Genomic DNA, 10,717 nt, shown 5'->3' on the forward strand with positions numbered 1-10,717 from the left:
AGAGCAAGGAGATTAAAGAACGGGTCCACCTTAGTGATGGCGGCTAGTTCTTCCTCTTGAAGATCCAATGGAATGCTTGAGCTCCTCTATGTCTCTTCCTTGCCTTTGTTGCTCCTCCATCATGGCTCTTTGGTCTTCTCTAATTTTATGAAGGAGGATGGAATGCTCTTAGTGTTCCACCCTTAGTTGTCCCATGTTGAAACTTAATTCTCCTAGGGAGGTGTTAATTTGCTCCCAATAATTTTGTGTAGGGAAGTGCATCCTTTGAGACATCTCAGGGATTTCATGATGAGGAATTTCCTCATGCTCTTGTTGAGGTCCATGAGTGGGATCTCTTGCTTGCTCCATCCTTTTCTTAGTGATGGGCTTGTCCTCATCAATGAGGATGTCTTCCTCTATGTCAATTCTAGCTGAATTGCAGAGGTGACAAATTAGATGAGGGAAGGCTAACCTTGCCAAAGTAGAGGACTTGTCCGCCACCTTGTAGAGTTCTAGGGATATAACCTCATGAACTTCTACTTACTCTCCATTCATGATGCTATGGATCATGATAGCCCGGTCTATAGTAACTTCAGACCGGTTGCTAGTGGGAATGATTGAGCGTTAGATAAACTCCAACCATCCCCTAGCCACTGGCTTGAGGTCAAGCCTTCTTAGTTGAACCGGCTTCCCTCTTGAATCTCTCTTCCATTGAGCGCCTTCCACACAAATGTCCATAAGGACTTGGTCCAACCTTTGATCAAAGTTGACCCTTCTAGTGTAGGGCGAGCATCTCCTTGCATCATTGGCAAGTTGAATGCCAATCTTACATTTTCCGGACTGAAATCTAAGTATTTTCCCTGGACCATTGTAAGCCAATTCTTTGGGTCCGGGTTCATACTTTGATCATGGTTTTTGGTGATCCATGCATTAGCATAGAACTCTTGAACCATTAAGATCCCGACTTGTTGAATGGGGTTAGTGAGAATTTCCCAACCTCTTCTTCGAATCTCATGTTGGATCTCCGGATATTCACTCTTTTTGAGCTTAAAGGGAACCTCGGAGATCACCTTTTTCTTTGCCACAACTTCATAAAATTGGTCTTGATGCACCTTTGAGATGAATCTCTCCATCTTCCATGACTCAGAGGTGGAAGCTTTTGCCTTCCCTTTCCTCTTTCTAGAGGTTTCTCTGGCCTTAGGTGCCATAAATGGTTATGGAAAAACAAAAAGCGACGCTTTTACCACACCAAACTTAAAAGGTTTGCTCGTCCTCAAGCAAAAGAAGAAAGAAGTGAGTAGAAGAAGAAGAAGAAAATGGAGGAGATGGAGGGTTGGTGTAGGTTCGGCCAAGTTGGAGAGAAGTGTGTATGATATGTGAAAATGAAGGTGGTGAGGAGGGGTATTTATAGGGTAAGAGAGAGGGGGTATTCGTGTATTAGGGGTTGGGTTTGAGAGAGAAAGTTGTGTTTGAATTTGAATTGTGAGGAGGTGATTGGTGAAGGGTATTTGGGGAAGGGTGTTATTGGAAAGTGTGAAGAAGAGAGAGAGTGAGTTGAGGTAGGTGGGGATCCTGTGGGGTCCACAGATCCTGAGGTGTTAAGGATTTCTCATCCTTGCTCTATTCTGGCGTGTAAATGCCCTTTGACTGCCAATCCTGGCGTAAAACTCCAGGTTGCTGCCCATTTCTGGCGTTTAACGCCAGCTTTTCTTCCCTTTCTGGCGTTAAACGCCAGCTTGATGCCCTTTTCTGGCATTAAACGCCAGTCTGGTACCCTTTTTTGGCGTTAAACGCCCAGAATGGTTCCAGGCTGGACGTTTAACGCCCATTCTGCTACCCTTACTGGCGTTTAAACGCCAGTAAGCTCCTCCTCCAGGGTGTGCTATTTTTAATGCTATTTTTTATTTTGCTTTGATTTTTGCAGTTGTTTTTGTGACTCCACATGATCATCAACCTAAGGAAAGCATAAAATAACAATTGAAATTTAACATAAATAAGTAAAGATTGTGTTGCCTCCCAACAAGCGCTTCTTTAATGTCAATAGCTTGACAGTGGGCTCTCATGGAGCCTCATAGATACTCAGAGCATGACGATGGCCTCCCAACACCAAACTTAGAGTTTGAATGTGGGGCTCTATTTGACTCTATATTGAGAGAAGCTTGTCATGCTTCTTCTCCATGTGTACAGAAGGAGAGTCTTTAGCTTTAAATATAAGGTAGTCCTCATTCACTTGAAGGACCAATTCTCCTCTATCAACATCAATCACAGCTTTTTCTATGGCTAGGAAGGATCTACCAAGGATGATGGATTCATCCTTATTCTTCCCAGTGTCCAGGATTATGAAGTTAGCAGGGATGTAAAGGCCTTCAACCTTCACCAAGACATCCTCTACAAGTCCATAAGCCTGTTTCCTTGAATTGTCTGTCATTTCTAGTGAGATTCTTGCAGCTTGCACCTCAAGGATCCCTAATTTCTCCATTATAGAGAGATGCATGAGGTTTATACTTGACCCCAGGTCACACAGATCCTTCTCAAAGGTCATGGTGCCTATGGTACAAGGTATTGAGAACTTTCCAGGGTCCGGTTTCTTCTTAGGTAATTTCTGCCAAACCAAGGTATTCAGTCATTAATGAGCAATGGAGGTTCATTCTCCCAAGTCTTATTACCAAATAACTTGGCATTCAGCTTCATGATTGCTCCAAGATACTTATCAACTTTCTCTTCAGCAATATCTTCATCCTCTTCAGAGGAAGAATACTCATCAGAGCTCATAAATGGCAGAAGTAGGTTCATTAGAATCTCTATGGTCTCTATATGAGCATCAGATTCCTTTGGTTCCTCATTAGGGAACTCCTTGGAGGCCAATGGACGTCCATTGAGGTCTTCCTCAGTGGAAATCACTGTCTTTCCCTCCTCTATGCATTCGTCCAAGTGGGACGTGTTTATGGCCTTGCACTCTCTTTTGGGATTCTCTTCTGTATTGCTTGGGAGAGTCCTAGGAGGAGTTTCAGTAATTCTTTTACTCAGCTGACCCACTTGTGCCTCCAAATTTCTAATGGAGGACCTTGCTTCAGTCATGAAACTGAGAGTGGTCTTAGATAGATCAGAGACTACAGTTGCTAAGTCAGAGTGGTTCTGCTTAGAATTCTCTGTCTGTTGTTGAGAAGATAATGGAAAAGGTTTGCTATTGCTAAACCTATTTCTTCCACCATTGTTGTTGTTGAAGCCTTGTTGAGGCTTCTGTTCGTCCTTCCATGAGAGATTTGGATGATTTTTCCATGAAATATTATAGGTGTTTCCATCGAGTTCTCCCATGTAATTCACCTCTGCCATTGCAGGATTATCAAGGTCATAGGCTTCGTCTTCAGAGGAAGCCTCCTTAGTACTGCCTGATGCAGCTTGCATTTCAGACAAACTCTGAGAAATCATATTGACTTGCTGAGTCAATATTTTGTTCTGAGCCAATATGGCATTCAGAGTATCAATCTCAAGAACTCCTTTCTTCTGAGTTGTCCCATTATTCACAGGATTTCTTTTAGAAGTGTACATGAATTGGTTATTTGCAACCATTTCAATGAGTTCTTGGGCTTCTTTAGGCGTCTTCTTCAGATGAAGAGATCCACCAGCAGAGTTGTCCAATGACATATTGGACATTTAAAAAGATAGACCATCATAGAATATGCATATGATGCTCCATTCTGAAAGCATGCCAGAAGGACACCTTCTGATCAATTGCTTGTATCTTTCCCAAGCTTCATAGAGGGATTCGTCTTCCTTCTGTCTGAAGGTTTGGACTTCCACTCTAAGCTTACTCAATTTTTGAGGTGAAAAGAACTTTGCCAAGAAGGCATTGACCAGCTTTTCCCAAGAGTTCAGGCTTTCTTTAGGTTGTGAGTCTAACCAAGTCCTAGCTCTGTGGTACACGGAATCATGATCGCACACTTTTTACACAACTCCGTGCAGCTGACCAGCAAGTGTACTGGGTCATCCAAGTAATACCTTACGTGAGTAAGGGTCGATCCCACAGAGATTGTCGGCTTGAAGCAAGCTATGGTCATCCTTGTAAATCTCAGTCAAGCAGATTCAAATGGTTATAGGGTTTTGATAATTGAAATATAATTAAAAAAGAAAATAAGATAGAAGTACTTATGTAATTCATTGGTGGGATTTCAGATAAGCGTATGAAGATGCTTTGTTCCTTCTGAACCTCTGCTTTCCTATTGCCTTCATCCAATCATTCATACTCCCTTCCATGGAAAGCTGTATGTTGGGGGGATCACCGTTGTCAATGGCTACCGTCCGTCCTCTCAGTGAAAATGGTCCAAATGTGCTGTCACCGCACAGATAATCATATGTCGGTTCTCACTCATGTTGGAATAAGATCCATTGATCCTTTTGTGTCTGTCACTACGCCCAACACTCGCGAGTTTGAAGCTCGTCACAGTCATCCCATCCCAGATCCTATTCGGAATACCACAGACAAGGTTTAGACTTTTTGGATCTCAAGAATGGCCGCCAATAATTCTAGCCTATACCACGAAGGTTCTAATCTTATATTAGAAACCCAAGAGATATGCACTCAAGCTATTGCAGATAGAACGGAGGTGGTTGTCAGGCACGCGTTCATAGGTGAGAATGATGATGAGTATCACGGATCATCACATTCATCATGTTGAAGTGCGAGTGAATATCTTGGAATAAGAATAAGCTTGAATTGAATAGAAAATAGTAGTACTTTGTATTAATTCATGAGGAACAGCAGAGCTCCACACTTTAATCTATAGGGTGTAGAAACTCCACCGTTGAAAATACATAAGTGAAAATAGGGTAGACATCGCCGATTGGCCAGCCTTCCATGGAGGTCTCAGAACATAAAAACTACATAATGTGTTCTAGAGATGATCCAAAGATGAAAATACAATAGTGAAAGGTTCTATTTATAATAAACTAGTAGCCTAGGGTTTACAGAAATAAGTAATTAATGCAAAAATCCACTTTTGGGCCCACTTGGTGTTTGCTTGGGCTGAGCATTGAAGCTTTCACATGTACAGACTTTTCTTGGAGTTAAACGCCAGCTTTGGTGCCAGTTTGGGCGTTTAACTCCAGCTTTTATTCCAGTTCTGGCGTTTAACGCCAGAATATGGTAGAAAGTTGGCGTTTAAACGCCAGTTTGCATTATCAAATCTCGGGCAAAGTATATACTATTATATATTTCTGGAAAGCCCAAAATGTCTACTTTCCAACGCAATTGAGAGCGTGCCAATTGGGCTTCTGTAGCTCCAGAAAATCCATTTCGAGTGCAGGGAGGTCAGAATCCAATAGCATCTGCAGTCCTTTTTCAGCCTCTGAATCAGATTTTTGCTCAGGTCCCTCAATTTCAGCCAAAAAATACCTGAAATCACAGAAAAACACACAAACTCATAGTAAAGTCCATAAATGTGATTTTTATTTAAAAACTAATAAAAATATAATAAAAAGTAACTAAAACATACTGAAAACTACCTAAAAATAATGCCAAAAAGCGTATAAATTATCCGCTCATCACAACACCAAACTTAAATTGTTGCTTGTCCCCAAAAAACTAAAAACAAAGTAGGATAAAAAGAAGAGAATATACAATAAATTCCGAAAACATCTATGAAGATCAGTCTTAACTAGATGAGTGGGGCTCTTAGCTTTTTGCTTCTGAACAGTTTTGGCATCTCACTTTATCCTTTGAAGTTCAGAATGATTGGCATCTATAGGAACTTAGAATTCAGATAGTGTTATTAATTCTCCTATTTCAGTATGTTGATTCTTGAACACAGCTACTTTATGAGTCTTAGCCGTGACCCTAAGCATTTTGTTTTCCAATATTACCACCGGATACATAAATGCCACAGACACATAACTGGGTGAACCTTTTCAGATTCTGACTCAGCTTTTCTAGAGTCCCTAATTAGAGGTGTCCAGAGCTCTTAAGCACACTCTTTTGCCTTGGACCACGACTTGAACCGCTCAGTCTCAAGCTTTTCACTTGACACCGTCACGCCACAAGCACATGGTTAGGGACAGCTTGGTTTAGCCGTTTAGGCCCGGATTTTATTCCTGTGGGCCCTTCTATCCACTGATGCTCAAAGCCTTGGATCCTTTTTATTTTACCCTTGCCTTTTGGTTTAAAGGGCTATTGGCTTTTTCTGCTTGCTTTTTCTTTTTCTTTCTTTTTCTTTTCTCTTTTTTTTTCGCAAGCTTTTCACTGCTTTTTCTTGCTTCAAGAATTAATTTTATGATTTTTCATATTATCAATAACATTTATCCTTTTTCATCATTCTTTCAAGAGCCAACAATTTTAACATTCATAAATTTAACTATCAAAAATATGCACTGTTCAAGCATTCATTCAAAAAAAACAAAAAGTATTGCCACCACGTCAAAATAATTAAACTATTTTAAAATTCAAAATTCATGTACTTCTTTTTCTTTTTTAGAAAACATTTTTTTTCATTTAAGAAAGGTGAAGGATTCATAGGACATTCATAGCTTTAAGGCATGGACACTAAGACACTAATGATCATGTAATAAGACACAAACATAGACAAAACATAAAGCATAATTTTTGAAAAACAGAAAAATAAGAACAAGAAGATTAAAGAACGGGTCCACCTTAGTGATGGCGGCTAGTTCTTCCTCTTGAAGATCTTATGGAGTGCTTTAGCTCCTCAATGTTTCTTCCTTGCCTTTGTTGCTCCTCCTTCATGGCTCTTTGGTCTTCTCTAATTTCATGGAGAAGGATGGAATGCTCTTGGTGTTCCATCCTTAGTTGTCCCATTTTGGAACTTAATTCTCCTAGGGAGGTGTTAATTTTCTCCCAATAGTTGTGTGGAGGAAAATGCATCCCTTAAGGCATCTCAGGGATTTCATGATGAGGAATTTTCTCATGCTCTTGTTGAGGTCCATGAGTGGGTTCTCTTGTTTGCTCCATCCTTTTCTAGTGATGGGCTTTTGAGATGAATCTCTCCATGTCCCATGACTTGGAGGTGGAAGCAATTGCCTTCCCTTTCCTCTTTCTAGAGGTTTCTCTAGCCTTAGGTGCCATAAATGGTTATGGAAAAACAAAAAGCAACGCTTTTACCACACCAAACTTAGAAGGTTTGCTCGTCCTCGAGCAAAAGAAGAAAGAAGGGAGTAGAAGAAGAAGAAAATGGAGGAGATGGAGAGAGGGGTAGGGTTCGTATATTAGGGGTTGGATTTTGGAAGGGAAAGGATTTGAATTTTGAATTGTAAGGTGGGTGGGGTTTTTGGGGAAGAGTGGGTGGAGGTGATTGGTGAAGAGGTGATGGGGAAGAGAAATAGAGGTGATTGGTGAGGGGTATTTGGAAAAGGGTATTATGGAAAGGTGTGAAGAAGAGAAAGAGTTGAGGTAGGTGGGGATCCTGTGGGGTCCACAGATCTTGAGGTGTCAAGAATTTCTCATCCCTGCACCATGTTGGCGTGTAAACCCCCCTTGGAGTGCCAATCCTGGCGTTAAACGCCAGGTTGCTGCCCATTTCTGGTGTTTAACGCCAGCTTTTCTTCCCTTTCTGGCATTAAACGCCAGCTTGTTGCCCTTTTCTGGCGTTAAACGCCCAGAATGGTGCCAGACTGGGCATTTAACGCCCATTCTGCTACCCTTACTGGCGTTTAAACGCCAGTAAGCTTCTCCTCCAGGGTGTGCTATTTTTAATGCTATTTTTTATTCTATTTTTTCTTTTTCAGTTGTTTTTGTGACTTTGCATGATCATCAACCTAAAGAAAATATAAAATAACAATGGAAAATAAATAGATATAATTGAATAAAATTGGGTTGCCTCCTAATAAGCGCTTCTTTAATGTCAATAGCTTGACAGTGGGCTCTCATGGAGCCTCACAGATACTCAGAGCATGATGATGGCCTCCCAACACCAAACTTATAGTTTGAATGTGGGGGCTCTGTTTGACTCTGCCTTGTGAAAATCTTTTCATACTTCCTCTCCATGGTTACAGAGGGAGATCCTTGAGCCTTAAACACAAGGTAGTCCTCATTCACTTGAAGGACCAACTCTCCTCTGTCAACATCAATCACAGCTTTTGCTGTGGCTAGGAAGGGTTTGCCAAGGATGATGGATTCATCCATATTCTTTCCAGTTTCCAGGATTATGAAATCAGCAGGGATGTAAGGGCCTTCAACCTTTACCAAGACATCCTCTACAAGTCTATAAGCCTGTTTCCTTGAATTGTCGGCCATCTCTAGTGAGATTCTTGTAGCTTGCACCTCAAGGATCCCTAGTTTATCCATTACAGAGAGGGGCATGAGGTTTATACTTGACTCCAAGTCACACAGAGCCTTCTCAAATGTCATGGTGCCTATGGTACAAAGTATTGAGAACTTTCCAGGGTCCGGTTTCTTCTGAGGTAATTTCTGCCTAACTAAGGTATTCAATTCATTGATGAGCAATGGAGGTTCATTCTCCCAAGTCTCATTACCAAACAACTTGGCATTCAGCTTCATGATTGCTCCAAGATATTGAGCAACTTGCTCTTCAGCAATATCTTCATCTTCTTCAGAGGAAGAGTACTCATCAGAGCTCATAAATGGCAGAAGTAAGTTTAGTGGAATCTCTATGGTCTCTATATGAGCCTCAGATTCCTTTGGTTCCTCATTAGGGAACTCCTTGGAGGCCAGTGGGCGTCCATTGATGTCTTTCTCAGTGGAAATCACTGCCTCTCCCTCCTCTACAGGTTCGGCCGTGTGGGACATGTTTATGGCCTTGCACTCTCTTTTTGGATTTTCTTCTTTATTGCTTGGGAGAGTACTGAGAGGGATTTCAGTAACTTTCTTACTCAGCTGACCCACCTGTGCCTCCAAATTTCTAATGGAGGACCTTGTTTCAGTCATGAAACTTAGTGTGGTTTTAGATAGATCAGAGACTATGGCTGCTAAGCTAGAGAGACTCTGCTCAGAATTCTCTGTTTATTACTAAGAAGATGATGGAAAAGGCTTGCTATTGCTAAACCTATTTCTTCCACCATTATTGTTGTTGAAGCCTTGTTGAGGCTTCTTTTGGTCCTTCCATGAGAGATTTGGATGATTTCTCCATGAAGGATTATAGGTGTTTCCATAAGGTTCTCCCATGTAATTTACCTCTGCCATTGCAGGATTCTCAGGATCATAAGCTTCTTCTTCAGAGGAAGCCTCCTTAGTACTGCCTGATGCAGCTTGCATTTTAGACAGACTCTGAGAAATCATATTGACTTGCTGAGTCAATATTTTGTTCTCAGCCAATATGGCATTCAGAGTATCAATCTCAAGAACTCCTTTCTTCTGAGTTGTCCCGTTGTTCACAGGATTTCTTTTAGAAGTGTACATAAATTGGTTATTTGCAACCATTTTAATAAGTTCCTGGGCTTCTTCAGGCATCTTCTTCAGATGAAGAGATTCACCAGTAGAGTTGTCCAATGACATCTTGGACAGTTTAGACAGACCATCATAGAATATGCATATGACGCTCCATTCTGAAAGCATGCCAGAAGGACACCTTCTGATCAATTGCTTGTCTCTTTCCCAAGCTTCATAGAGGGATTCGCCTTCCTTCTGTCTGAAGGTTTGGACTTTCACTCTAAGCTTACTCAATTTTTGAGGTGGAAAGAACTTTGCTAAGAAGGCATTGACCAGCTTTTCCCAAGAGTTCAGGTTTTCTTTAGGTTGTGAGTCCAACCATGTCCTAGCTCTGTCTCTTACTGTAAAGGGGAAAAGCATGAGTTTGTAGACCTCAGGATCAACCCCATTGGTCTTGACAGTGTCACAGATTTACAAGAATTCAGCTAAAAACTGATGAGGATCTTCCAATGGAAGTCCATGATACTTGCAATTCTGCTGCATCAGAAAAACTAATTGAGGCTTAAGCTCAAAGTTGTTTGCTCTAATTGCAAGAATTGAGATGCTCCTTCCACAGAAGTCAGAAGAGGGTGCAGTGAAGTCACCAAGCATCTTTCTTACATCTCCACCATTGTTGTTGGGTTTGGCCATGTTTGTTTTGTCTGCTTCCTTTTCGAAAATTTCTGTTATGTCCTCTCCAGAGAGTTGTGCTTTAGCTTCACTTAGCTTTCTCTTCAAGGTCCTTTCAGGTTCAGGATCAGTTTCAACAAGAATGCCTTTGTCCTTGTTCCTGCTCATATGAAAGAAAAGAGAACAAGAAAGTATGGAATCCTCTATGTCACAGTATAGAGATTCCTTGAGGTGTCAGAGGAAAAGAAGAATAGAAGGATGAGGTAGAGAGAAGAATTCAAACTTATAGAGAGGGAGTGAGTCCGAATTGCTAATAGAGGAGAAGTGTTAGTCTTAAATAGAAAAAGGTGAGGATGGAGAAGAATTTTCGAAAACAAAAAAATTAAATTAATTAAAAGAAAATTAAAAAAAATGGTTGATGGTTTTCGAAAATTAAAAGTGAGAAAGTGGTTAAGTGGTTTTGAAAAAGATTTTGAAATTAGCAATCAAAAAGATATGATTGGAAATTATTTTGAAAAAGATGTGATTGAGAAGATATGATTGAGAAGATATGATTGAAAAACAATTTAAAAATATTTTATTTTTAAAATGAATGACTTGGCTAACAAAAAATTTAAAAGATATGATTCTAAAATTCAAATATTGAACCTTTCTTAACAAAGAAGTAACAAACTTGAAATTTTTGAATCAAATCATTAATTGGTAGCAAGGATTTTCGAAAATAGTGAGAGAAAA

The 10,717-nt window shown here is 40.5% G+C and overlaps 1 non-coding gene across 1 annotated transcript; it reads left to right on the forward strand.

Annotated features, from left to right (window-relative positions):
• Window positions 1-3,685: 3,685 nt before the first annotated feature.
• LOC148546523 (small nucleolar RNA R71) lies at window positions 3,686-3,789 on the forward strand. Its single transcript, XR_015901469.1, has one exon. It is a non-coding gene; the product is annotated as a small nucleolar RNA R71 (small nucleolar RNA).
• The last annotated feature ends 6,928 nt before the right edge of the window (window positions 3,790-10,717 follow it).

Source organism: Arachis ipaensis, chromosome B9 (genome assembly GCF_059453495.1).
Source record: "Arachis ipaensis isolate K30076 ecotype BB chromosome B9, ASM5945349v1, whole genome shotgun sequence".
Taxonomy (NCBI): Eukaryota; Viridiplantae; Streptophyta; class Magnoliopsida; order Fabales; family Fabaceae; genus Arachis; species Arachis ipaensis.